Here is a 13,889-nt window from a genome sequence, read left to right as displayed (position 1 = left end):
AAGATATACAACTGGCATTTTTTAACTAACAACAAGCAATCGAGGGTCCATATTTTTGACCTGTTCACAAATCTGTATTGTATGCAGTTTATTTTTTAGGGGGGAATGATCGCTTTTCAGCTTTTCATTTTTAGCAATTCCTTTGATCAAAGCTAAATTTATAAAATATGGAAAAACAAAGTTGTAAGAATTAATTGAAAATTAGATTGGGTCAATCGTTCACATGTTAGCTTCCTTTGTCCCTGATGTAAATTGAAACAGGGTACCAGGTACTCGAGGTGATACATGTATATCTATATTTGCAACAGGAATTTAAACCTTTGAAATAATGTCGCTTTCAAATGAAAAGAAAACATCAATTTGGAAAAAAGAAGAAGTGTGGTGATGGTGGTAGGAGGTGTTTATATCAGTATGCTTAGCTAACTGAAGAAGATTGAACATGGCGTTTCTGACTTCTACAGGACTGTCCTTAACTGTCAGTAGAAATTAGTTTTAGAATTGTTCCGTTGGAAATGTTAAAATTTCCGATTCCCCGAGCTTATGCAGGTCTTCATGCTGTGTCATTTATACCATATGCACAGAAATTTGAGAGAGGATTTGATTTTGATATTTGAATACAATAATAATTTATTCCATAATTTATTAGCGTTTATCGTTTTCTTTCTATGTACCAATAAATCGCTAAAATTAAGTTGCTTTTTTTTAAAAATCGCTTTTGAGTATCCCTAAAATTCTATTCATATATATACGGTATATACTGCATGATATGTATTCATGTGAAGCAGAATTTGTGCAAAAGCTTATGCGTGAAAAGAAGAAAACACTTGCTGTGGCCTTCAACTCAACATTTAAATATATATTGACGATGTATTGTCAATTAACAATGATAATTTCCATTCTTTTGTCGATACAATATATATCGATTAGCTTGAGATAAAAGATACCACAGTCTGACACATCTGTTTCATATATGGATATTTTACTTGAAAAAGACATTAATGGTAATCAAACAACCAAGCTCTATCATAAACGTGATGACTTTAACTTTTCAATCGTCAACTTCCCTTACTTATGCAGCAATAAACCTTCATCACCTGCATACGGAGTTTATATTTCAGTTTAATCGATACCCAAGAGCATCTATGTATGGACAATTACTAAAATCTCTTAGGTAAATTAACTTAAAACAAGTTAAAACCTAACTTTTTAAAATTTCAGCTTCTCGTTAAATAGGCATCATTTTGATTATTTCATAAGTTTTGTGGTCGATACAATGACCTTGACAGCAAGTACAGTTTATCAATGAGTCAAATGCTGACTGACGGTTTTCATACCAATTGTTTTTCCGTTATTTATACATTGAATTGAAGACGGATTTTTTCATTATTTCATGATCATGACAAGGAGCACACAGCGGGTGTGACTGGTTTTTTGACTAGTTATATATATAGCCGAGGAAGTCTTTAGTACTGAACGCTTACGTTTAAACTTCTCTTTCACTTTTACATACTAATTGTTAGTCCATTATTTATACATTGGCACTTTTTTCTGATTTCCCACCTCTGATGTTTTGAGGTCCATGTTTGCTCTGCTCCTATTTTGTATTGTTTTATAGACTTTTGATCTTGAATATTGTTCGTTATCTCCATATGTTTCATGTTAAACCCACATCCCATATGTTATCGATTTTTTTATTGATATGTTTATTGGAAATATTGTATAAACAAATGTAAATAATTCAAAATTCATTAATAGTAAAAGGCAATTCTTGCTACTTTTTCAATGATGTGCACAATTTTCATGAATTATTCCCTTTTTATTTTGTTTGAACTTCCTGTCGCCTGCTATTGTTCAAAATGAGTGCTTCTGAAAACGACGTGTTAATCAAGTGATTGCAAGCATTAAACCGGTAAGATTAATCATAGAATAAAAATAATCATTTACTCTTGCTATTTGGATTGAATGGTGCAGTAGAAAAATATTAAAAGAGGGAAAGGAATCAGCAAATACTTAGTAAAAAGAATATTTAAGGCCCATATCTACTTTCAGCATAATCCAGTATATGTTACTTTCTTTCATAGGTCTAACTAATGTTTTTTTTCTGAATCCTCTCCCTTTTATAATTATTTTGTAACAAAAACAATATAAAGTAGACAATGGTATAGCTAGTGTAAAAAGGTATAATTCATGGATACCATCGTGAGAAAGAAGTATATAATTGTCTTTATATTTTGCTCAGTTAACTTTTACTGACTGTCACTTTCTTCCATTCAGAGATGAATCATAAAATTTTGATAGCATCGAATATAATTTCACAACAGTACAAGAATTTATTTGAGACTCTGGCAGATTTATTTGACTATCAATAATTAACACTGTGGTCAATATTTGACTGAACATGTATTTTTAAAAAAAATTGCTTGTGTATTACTGGGATGTACATTTATCTGTAGATATCGACTGATGTAATTATTGTGTAAAAGGTAAAATCGCAGTGAGTCGTTAGAATGCTGTATTTTATGAATACAATAAAATATGTTCAAATCAAAATATTTCATTTATACATCATTTTTATGCCAAAAAAATGAAAATTTCTTAATAATTTCAGGGAAAACTACATTGACTTTTATCTTATGAACGTATTCTCTGGTGCCTCAAATCAATATTTAACGAGAAGTAACACTTGTATTTACCTTACAGCTGTACAGCTGCTGCAGCACATTATTAATGATAAAGACATTTGATATGGTTTATAGTTAATACGAATAACAAATATAAACTTTCATTTGACTCTGACCTACTGTGATCCAGGGAATATCTAATTATTGCTTAAACTGGCAACTACATTTGAAATCAATTGCAATCTGAATACATATATAAAGCCATCAGATAATTTGAACATCTGAATACATATATAAACCCATCATGTTTTAACATGTGAATCCTTGTATAACAGTATATCGCCTTCGGATCTATGCTTAAAACGCATATTACTGATCAGATTGTGACAGGTGGGCTCGGTGTGTCGCCGTCAAGGAAGCTAATGTTCAACATCCATATCTGTTAACACAAAGTGACTGGTAGAGACCACATTATTTTTGTCTTTTCTTTTATATATGAATATTATAAATATAATTGTCATTGAGAAGATGATTTTATTTATTTTCTAAAAGATGAATCAATGTTAACCTCTGATTAAAGGGAAGAAATCTCCATTAAGCTACACTTATTTCTATAAATAAATTTTCATTCACGATAAAATTGATTTTTTTTCTTTCTTTATCATCTTTTTGTATCTAAAGTTTAAAAAGAAACACTAGTTAGTAAAACTCGTAAATCATAAATGTTATCAGTTATAAATTTTAAAGGATTTTAACTTTCAATAACTTTATCAAACCCCAAGGTTCTTATATAAATTTATTGCAATATCTTTACAAACAATCATAGGGAAAAGTAAGCATTAGTCGTGTTGTTGTATATATTTTTGCAGTTGAAGCAGAATAAATAGATGTTGAGCTGTTAATTTAAAAGTAAAAAATATTTTTCAAAGTTTATACTTCCAACATTAATGTCAGAATCTTTCAATGATTATAAACTCACTTGATTAATATGAGTACCATACTTTAAACAAAACGTTAAATGAAAAGTACCATCCACTACTATTTATCTTAAAAGGATTTCTAGGGGATATCACTCCATAAATAAAATGGTAAAGGTTACATTAGAGTATGCTAGATTATTGTAATCTTTAATTCAATTTTGTTAGTTCGGTGGTAATAATATTTATTCCTAATTTGCACTTTTTCTCAGTGACATACTGTACTCTTTTAAATATTGAAAAGTAAGTATCATAGTTATGAGTCTCAATCAGTAAATAGCATAATATTGACAAAAAATATTATATTCTTTATCATAATAATGTTTTAGGATAGTCTTGTTCTTAGGTGATTATGCATGGGGGGGGGGGAGAGAAAGATTTGTCGTCAATACAGTGTGTAAATAATGGACGAACAATTAGTATGAAAAATGTCAGCTAGCATTTGACTCAGTGATAAATTGCATTTGCTGAGAAGGTCATTGTATCGAACACAGAACTTACAAAATATAATTACTTTAAACGAGACTGTTGATATTCTTGTTTCATCAACTTGTTTGGCAATATTTTACCATGTTTTAGAAATTGTACATACGTAGAGCATGACCTTGCGTACATGTATAGAATAAACTGAGAGATAGAAACCCCATTTGCAGGTGATGAAGGTATCTTGCTGCATAAGTAAGGGAAGTTGACGATTAAAAAGTTAAAGTCATCACGTTTATGATAGAGCTTGGTTGTTAGATTAATGTCTTTTTCAAGTAAAATATCCACATATGAAGCAGATTGTCAAACTCTGTGGTATCTTTTATCTCTATTTCAGCTGGATATATCGTAACATTAGAATGGAAATAACCATTATTATGCCTTTAAAATTTTGTTCTTATACAAATCTATACGAAAAAAGTGTAACATTTCTAATGTTTTGCTGAGCGGGCATAAAAAAAATGTTGGACCACTGAGTGAAATGTTGGACCACTCGATGAGATGTTGGACCGCTTACGTCACAGAATGGGCGGAGTTTAACATCATTTTCATTCGTTGATGTTCAAAAGTGACGGACCTGAGGTTACATCACGGAAGACAGTGCGAAATACATGTATGTCAAAAAAATATTAAAATTAAAGGTGTAACAAAACATTTATTGACTGTGTTCTCGGGCAAAATGCGTTTTGTCGACCCTCGAACCAAACTGTCTGCCTTCGGCCTAACGGCAGACAGTTTGGTTCTTGGGTCCGACAAAAGGCATGTTACCCTCGACCTCAGTCAATAAATGTATATTGTTAATTGACAATACGTCACCAATATATCTAAATGTCGAGTTGAAGGCCACTGCAAATGTTTTCTTCTTTTCGCGTATATGATTTTGGAAAAAATCTGTTTCATATGACTAGATCTGCTAATAATCGGGCGCAATTCGTATCCATGGGAATTCCAATAGATTGTTGGAAGACTTGGTCTAAAAAAAAATTAGGTATTGTCAATCAGAAACTCAAGCATCTTTTTATTTTTAACTTCAGAGTACTTGTGTGTACAATCAGATTTGTTTAATAAAAATAATTTTGCAAATGACCAATAACAATGTAAGTAAATTTCCAAGTTCCTTTTTTTATTGAAAGAGCAGCTGTTAATGATATCAAAAACCCTTGACTTTTATTTATCTTGGAGATTGGTTGTACATGTATATAAAGTTAAAAGGTCGTAAGTGTTTATGATGTTGATTTTGGTAAAATATTGTGATTTAATATTTTCCAAAACTTTTCCAAGGAATGTTTTAGCATCTGATTTACACTACTTCTGTAATATATCAATTATCAAGGAGTAAAGAAAGAGGCTTTGTTGAACATTTACTGGAACCCGCTATGTATCTTTGTTTGTAAGGATTTTTGTTGATGTTTTGATTTTGGTTGTTGGGAACATTAAAGACATTCAAATCTAGCTGATGATTTTGAAGAAATTACATTATGAATTCTTGTAACAATTGAAACTCTGAATATTAATTGATAGAAAATTAGAAATATCACAATTTAAAAGTTTGAAGAACTAAATGCAAATGTTTTTGGGAAAGTGTTATAATTAACTATAAAAAAAATATTGGCCCAAAAAATATATAAATCAATTTGTAACATAATCCAGTCGATTCGATTGAATCTAATACACATGTAAATAATTGTCCTCATTATTAAACTCTGGAAAGAGAACTGCTTGAAATGATTTCCTTGGAAAGCTATCTTTCTTTTCAGAGGGACATTTCACCTTAACATTCCAGTCCAACAAGGTCAGTTCGATATACATGTACCCTGCATATACTGAATCTCTTTAGGTCATTTAAATCCTTACAAAGATACCTTGCTTGTGCCAGTAAATGCTCCACCAAGCCCCTAACCTTACTCTTTATAAAAATATCGTATTAATCGCTGTAAAGGGGAAACTTAAGACGTGTATTTCTACTTAAACATAGCTTTTGAGGGGGGAAATTATATGAATTGAAATATTTCACCCATAAAATAATCGGTGTATAAAAGCGGTCTCCTTTTACCATTCTATACTATACTAAATATATCATATTTCCGTCATCTCACTAAAATTACATCATGCAGGTTCAAAAATAGGACGAGTACAAAACCTTATTTTTCTCTGTCGAGAGGAAGCAAAAATGTCGATTATTGAAAAATACAAGTATTCAAGATCTTGTCACTTTTTAATAACTTTGCAATAAAACTACGAACTAGTGTGACATGAAAACAAAATACGAATCCAAAATTACAAATTATAGCAAAAGTTCTTAATACTGGGACATTTAGCAAATTTTCTTTTAAATTACTAGTAATTGGGTCGTGCCATAAAAAATGGCATTTTAAGAGAAGCTCTCCAAAGCAATGTTCCATGCGAACACTTTTTTCTACATTTAAAATACTACAAATAAAGGAAGACGATATTTACTAGATTTTTATTTAACTTGCCTCACTAGAATTCAAAATTCTTATTGTTTGGGGTGAAAAAAATTAGATCATTATATCAAAACTCGGGGAATTAATAAGGATGTGTTTATAGTTTGTATAAGGTTAAAATTCAAGTGTTGCTTCGCCTTTTGTGACAGAAAAAATATGAAGGTGTAACTGGAACACGCAATCTTAGACAAACCATTGTTCTGATGTACAAAATGTGTGTATATTTGATACAAACACTGATACCTAAAAGATTGAACTAGAAACTTGTTTAACTTTGAAATGTTTTAGACGGTATCTTCACGTAAAATTTTATTCTTATTTTTTTTTTATACTAGCAGTAGATTTTACAATATCTCCTGTTTACATACACAAAGTTAGCTAATTATTAAATTTCAAAGAATAAAATTTCAAAACGACTGAGTACTCAGACTCAGTCCAAAACATGGACAAGGTCATTCTTTCTATAATTGAAACATTTGAAGATAACGAACAGTATTCAAGATCAAAAGTCCATTTAAGGAATGAAGCTTATTTCAACTTTTGTTATACGATATAACATAACTTGGTGCAGTTTACGCTTTATAAACCGCGAAACATAAGTTGAAATAAGCTTCATTCCTTATAATTTAATTTCAGTGTAGACAATGAGACAATTTTTCCTCAGTCTGCAAAAGGCTTTAAATTTAGCATATATTTTAAAAGTAACGTCAAGCGGAGTAATAAATTTTTAACGTTACTCATTGTGAGGTAGGCAAGTTATGTTATACAAAATGGATTAAATTTTTTACCTAAAATTAAATTATATAACAATACAAAACAGGAGCAGAGCACACACGGACCTCCAAATCATCGTAGGTGGTATGAGGTGCCATGGAGGAGTGAGCATCCCCTGCCGACCGGTCTCACCCGCCGTGTGCTCCTTGTCATGATCGGGCAATAACGGAAAAATCCGTCGTCAATTCAGTGTATAAATAATGGATGAACAATTAGTATGAAATACGTCAGTAAGTCATCACGTTTATCATAGAGCTTGGTTGTTAGATTACCATTAATGTCTTTTTCAAGTAAAATATCCAAGTATGAAACAGATGTGCCAGGATCTGTGGTATCCTGAGGGTATCCATCTCTTATCTGCAACTCCTCCTATACTGAATACAATTTAATGATACTTTCACAAATTCTTCTTTACATAATGCCACTGTGACCTCCTATTTTACTTTTTGATATGACACTTATTTCGGGTATCCCAGATCAAAACATAGACTTTGCCATTATAACCATATGGGAAGCGGGGGGGGGGGGGGGTGTGTTACCATTTAGTGAGCTCATTTCTCACAGTACCTCTAGTTTTCATTCCTCGATGAAATAATTCTTTATTGAAGTATTCTAACATTGTAAATTAGGCATTCATATACTTGTTATGGCACGCCAAATTCACAAAAATGAACTAAACATGTTCTCACAGTTGAAGAACTAGGTTTATCGACTGTAAACTATAGTTTTCATCTGTAAAACTATATTTAACGGTTGTTAACTATAGTTTACGAATGCTAATCTAAGTTTATATGTCTGTAATAAAACGTTAACAATAGATTTTGTTGATAAAAATAGACATCACGTCTGTAAACTATAATTTTCAATCGTGAAGTATAGTTACGAGTTGTTAATCATAGTTTCACATATCGTGAAACTATATTCATCAGATCATTAACTATAGTTAAGAGTTGTAAACCATAGTTTACAAATCTTGAAAATATATTTATCAGATAATCTATGTTTTGCAATCGCAAATGATTGTTTTCAGTGTTAAGTATAGTTTACGGTTCTGAAACATAGATTATCGCGTTAATTATGGTTTACAGATGTAAAATATAGATTAAAGTGGCTAATAACTATAGTTTACAGTCCGTAAACTATAGTTTACAACCGATAAACCTAGTATATGGACTGTGAAACTATGTTTAGCTCATTTTTGTGGATTTGGCGTGCCATAACTTGTAGCACTTGTATTTGAGTCAATAAATCTATGATGATACTACCCTGTCTTCATCCTCGCAAGCCAGGGGTCCTGAGTCAACACGCTGTCGTTGGACCACCGTACTGACTCAGGACCTCTAGCTTGCGATGATGCCCCATCTTATGTACGCTAATTTATCTACTTCGTTTCATCATTCTGAAAATTAAAGATATGTATCATCAATGGTACATGTTTGTATGCCCCCGTAAACGAAGTTTCAGGGATATATAGTTTTTGCCCTGTCCGTCCGTTTGTCTGTCTGTTTGTCTGTTTGTCCGCAAAAACTTTAACCTTGTTCATAACTTTTCTCTGGGTGGAGCTATTGCTTTTATATTTCCCAGGTGTAATCCTTGTAACAAGACCTTTATTTGGGTACTACCAAACTTGACATTTTGACCTTGTTCTTGGAGTTTGACACACTTTTACATCAAAATTCCAAACTTTTACTTATAATTTTTGAACAGTTGGTGCTATGACTTTCACATGTCACATATGTTTTCTTTGATACAAGACCTTTCCTTGGATACCAACATCTTTGACCCTTTGACCATGACCTAGGAGTTTGACCTACTTTTAAAAAACTTTAACTTGACAAAAACTTTGAACGGTAAGGATAAGGGCTTTCAAACTTCACATATGAAATCCTTGTGTCAAAGCCTTGTACTGGTTACCACTTTGACCCTTTGACCTTGACCTTGGAGTTGACCAACTTTTTAAAATCTTTAACCATAGCAACAACATTTGAACGATTAGGGTTAGGGCTTAAATACTTCACGTATGCAATCCTTATTACAAGGCCTTTCTTTAGGAACCAACAATCTTGACCCTTTGACCTTTACACTGGACTTATCCTTGGTCATAACTTTTGAACAGGTTGTGCAAGGGATTTCATATTTCACTATTGTATTTCTTGTGAGAAGAACTTACTCTGGGTACCAACATATTTCATTTATTTGCATTTAAGAAAAGTTTAATCTTCACTATTACCATACTGTGTTTTACAAACACATCTTGTTTTTTTTTTTCTTTGGATTCGTGGTGAAAATTAATTAAAAATGCTAAAATCATTTATCTTTGGGGCCGATTTGATGCTTTGTATCAAACATACAAATTTTATACTATCCTAAAAGGCGCCATACCACCATCTGCTGTTGACGGCATTAAGGCTGCGCCTCAAGAAGTTCAACAACCTGACAAACAGGAGGGCAAGGTACGACGTGAGTGCCCTCAGGTGAAGACAGCATTCCATCTCAGCTTATCAAATAGATTCCAGCTACTACAGGACCAGCTAGAAAAAAGATACCAATATCAAGACCAAATCGCAGCACATCAAGGAAATGTGGCAAGGCACATGCGAGGAAGTCCTAGGCAGAAGAAAGTATCTGCACAAGGAGTGGATCTCTGGTGATACCATGAGGAAAGTGGAGGAGAGGAAGGAAAAGAAAGCGGTGCTGAATACAAGCAGGACAATATCAGCAAAGACAAAAGCTCAAGAGGACTACACAGCCATAGATAAAGAAGTTAAGAAAAGCATTAGGAAAGATAAAAGGGATTACATCGACAACCTGTCTAAACAAGCTGAAGAAGCTGCAGGAAGGAAATTTGAAAGAACTGTATATGATCACAAAGAAGCTCTCCAACAAGTTCCAGCAAACAGACAAGCCAGTGAAGGACAAGAACGGGAAAACTCTCAAAGCAACAGAAGAACAATTGAAGAGGTGGGTAGAACACTTCGGAGAACTATTAAATAGACCAACACCAGAAACACCACCGGACATACAACCAGCCAATACAGACCTCTCGATCAACTGCGACAAGCCAACAAAAACAGAGATCAGGAGAGTAATTAATAAACTTAAAAATAGAAAAGCGGCAGGGCCTGATGAGATACCAGCAGAAACCAACAAAGCTGATACAGAGACAGCCGTTTAACATCCTATACAACCTCTTCAACAAGATCTGGGAAGAAGAGAACATTCCGAAAGAGCTGCCAAAGAAGGGAGATCTGAGGACTGCAGTAATTACAGGGAGATCATGCTCCTGTCAGTGCCTGATAAGGTCCTCAACAGAATACTTCTCGAGAGAATGAAAGAAGCAGTAGACCCAAAGCTCCGGGACCAACAGGCTGGTTTTAGAGCCAACAGATCATGTCTGACCAGATAGCCAGTCTGCGTATCATTATAGAACAATCACTGGAGTTGAAGTCCCCCCTCTATGTCAACTTCATCGACTATGAGAAAGCATTCGACAGCGTTGACCAAGAGACATTGTGGAAGATACTGAGGCACTATGGAGTACCAGAGAAGCTAGTCTCGCTGATTCGAAACACCTATCAAGGCATGATACGCAGGGTTGCCCATGGTGGCCAGATGTCTGAGAGTTTCGAGGCCAAGACAGGAGTTCGACAAGGATGCTTACTGATACCATTTCTTTTTCTCTTGGCATTGTTTGGATTACGAGGACTACCACATCAGGCAGGAACAATGGTATACAGTGGACACTCCTGACGCAACTCGACGATCTTGAATTTGCAGATGACTTGGCTCTCCTTTCACACAACCAAAGCCAGATGCAGGATAAAACAACTCACCTTGCAACAACACCGGTATGAACGGGACTCAAAATCAACTCGGAGAAAACAGAATTGATGAAGATAAACACCACTGTCCAAGCACCAGTCACAGTTGGTGGTGAGCCCATCAAAGAAATTGGGTCCTTCATGTACCTGCGGAGTGTGGTGGACAGACAGGGTGGTACAGATTGCAACATCAAGTCAAGAATTTGCAAGGCAAGAACTGCATTTACCATGTTAAAGAACTTCTGGGCCTCAAAGAATATACGTGTTACCACCAAACTGCGGATCCTCAATTCTGATCAGTAAAGTCCGTCCTATTGTACGATGCAGAGACGTGGAAGATGACTAAAGCTACCCTGCAGAAGATCCAGACATTTTACAACACAGCATCTTCAACATCCGATGGCCTGAAAGGATCTCCAATAAAGAACTATGGAAGAGAGCAGGACAGGAACCAATGGACTTACAAATAAGACAGAGGAAGTGGGGCTGGATTGGACACACACTAAGGAAGTCACCATCCAACATCACACGCCAGGCCCTGACTTGGAACCCACAAGTCAAAAGAAAAAGAGGACATCCTAGAAACACCTGGAGGCGTGACTCGGAGTCAGAGCTAAAGACACAGAATATGACCTTGCATAATGCAGCCAGAGCAGCTCAGAATCGTGTTCGTTGGAGGACTGTCGTCGATAGCCTAATGTTCCTCACGGAACGACAGGCCTAAGTAACTAAGTAAGTAAAAGACGTCATATTTCAACGGGGGTAAATTTTCATAGGACTCTTATGGGGTTCTTTTACTACAAAAAATGATTTTTTTTTTCCTATGGCTGTGGTGGTCATTTTTTAACCAAGGCAATCTTGTGAAGTCAAAAACCGATAAAAAGAATTGTGTATCTTAGTGTACCCCCCCCCCAAAACTATAGGAGACGTCATTATTCGATTTCTATTTTTAGGGGTCATTAAAAATCGACATAAAGAATTATTAACTTTACACAGGTACCTCGAAAAGAAAAATTAAGAATTTCACAGAAATTTCTATATTTGTATTATAACGTTAAGCATAATCTTTTCTGTATGAAAAAAAAAATAATGTCATACATTTATCGGTAATTTAAATCAATTGTGTTTCTTAACTTCATACTCAGAAGAAATAAGACAAGGAATTGTGTAAACGTGACCTTCCCAAAAACCGATAAATAAATTGAAATTTGGTAAGTTGTATTGAAATCATGAAGGAGACGTGGATTTCACAGAAATTTCTATTTTTAATATCATCAAAAGCAAAAACCGATATACAGAATTATGTACCTTAGTGTAGTCTACTTGTATGCTAAGTTAAATTGAAATCATACCAAAACTGTAGGAGGAGTAGCATTTTCAAAGAATTTCACAGAAATTTTTATTTTAAGTAACCAAGGCAACACCGTTCATCGAAATCAAAAACCGATACACAGAATTATGTATTATATTGAAAAAAAATTTAAATTCAAGTCCCTCACCTAAATCCCCCCATTTCAAGAGATACTTTACTTTTTTGTTTACAGACAGACGGACAGACGGACGGACGCCGGACGCATTACAATCGCATAAGGGTCTCTGACCAGTTGCACTAAAGATAATGTCATACATTTATCGAGTAAAACAATTCACTAAAATTACCTTCATGTATCAGTCTTGTTTGATTGTTGTCCTATATACACGACTACATAACTCTCTCTCTCTCTCTCTCTCTCTCTCTCTCTCTCTCTCTCTCTCTCTCTCTCTCTCTCGTGCAAAGCGTGATAACTCTATAAATCTCAAAATTCATGGTCATGCTATAAATACCCAAGCGCCCATTCCTCTGAAGTGCATCCTGAAAAAAAATTCATTGAAGACGAAAAATGTCCAGTAACGAATTATGAATTATTCTTAACGGGAGTCTGTCAAATTTTATCAAAATTATAATATTTAAAGAATAAACTATCGTGTATAATCGTTACTATCTGGATCCGCGCCAAGTTGAATCTATTCGTTTATTTTTCGGTTAAATAAATGTTCTTTTGGTATATATCCATTAGAATTTCAAGAGGGTGTGTACAAATATCTGTATACCACAGATCTAATGTTACCAATGATAAAATTCAATATACCCCCATCTCTTAATGCTATAATAATATGACCCCCCCCCCTCCCCCGAGTCTTATAACTACCCACACTGCACGATAAACAGTTAAGGAAAAGAGAAGCTGTATAAATGAAGAATTAGAAGCTTGTTACTTACTATCTTGTCCGGCCACTTGTTGCTCTAGTTTCCTGAACCCTGCCTTGTTCTTCCGCGAATGCTGAACGAATTCCGGGAATTTGTTTATTTATCTTCCTGCTTGTCGAGTACTAGTTTCGGTTTGGTCGTGCATGCACATACTAGTAATTCAATCCAATTAATTATTTTTGGAAAAAAAAATTTTTTTAACTATTTTAACTTTCAAAATTTATTTTAGACTTCAACACCACATTCGACGTTATTTTATTAAGCGAACTTTATTTTCATGACTTGGTTCTTTGTAATTACCTTTATTCGCAAGGGGGGGGGGGGTATGATAAACTTTTCAATCTTCTTATTTTAAATTATTCGATTAGTACAATTCTTCATTTGTGTGCAGCACATTATCTCGACCATAAAAAAATTGAAAAGACAAATTTTAAAATTTATACATATTTATTAAAAATAAATAATTATGCACAATATATACATTTTAAGTATTTTGGCAC

This window comes from Saccostrea cucullata, unplaced genomic scaffold (genome assembly GCF_032062105.1).
Source record: "Saccostrea cucullata isolate Sc308-1 unplaced genomic scaffold, CSIRO_AGI_Scuc_v1 ctg88, whole genome shotgun sequence".
NCBI lineage: Eukaryota > Metazoa > Mollusca > Bivalvia > Ostreida > Ostreidae > Saccostrea > Saccostrea cuccullata.
The sequence above is the reverse complement of the archived record's forward strand: the minus strand, read 5'-3'. Positions refer to the sequence as shown.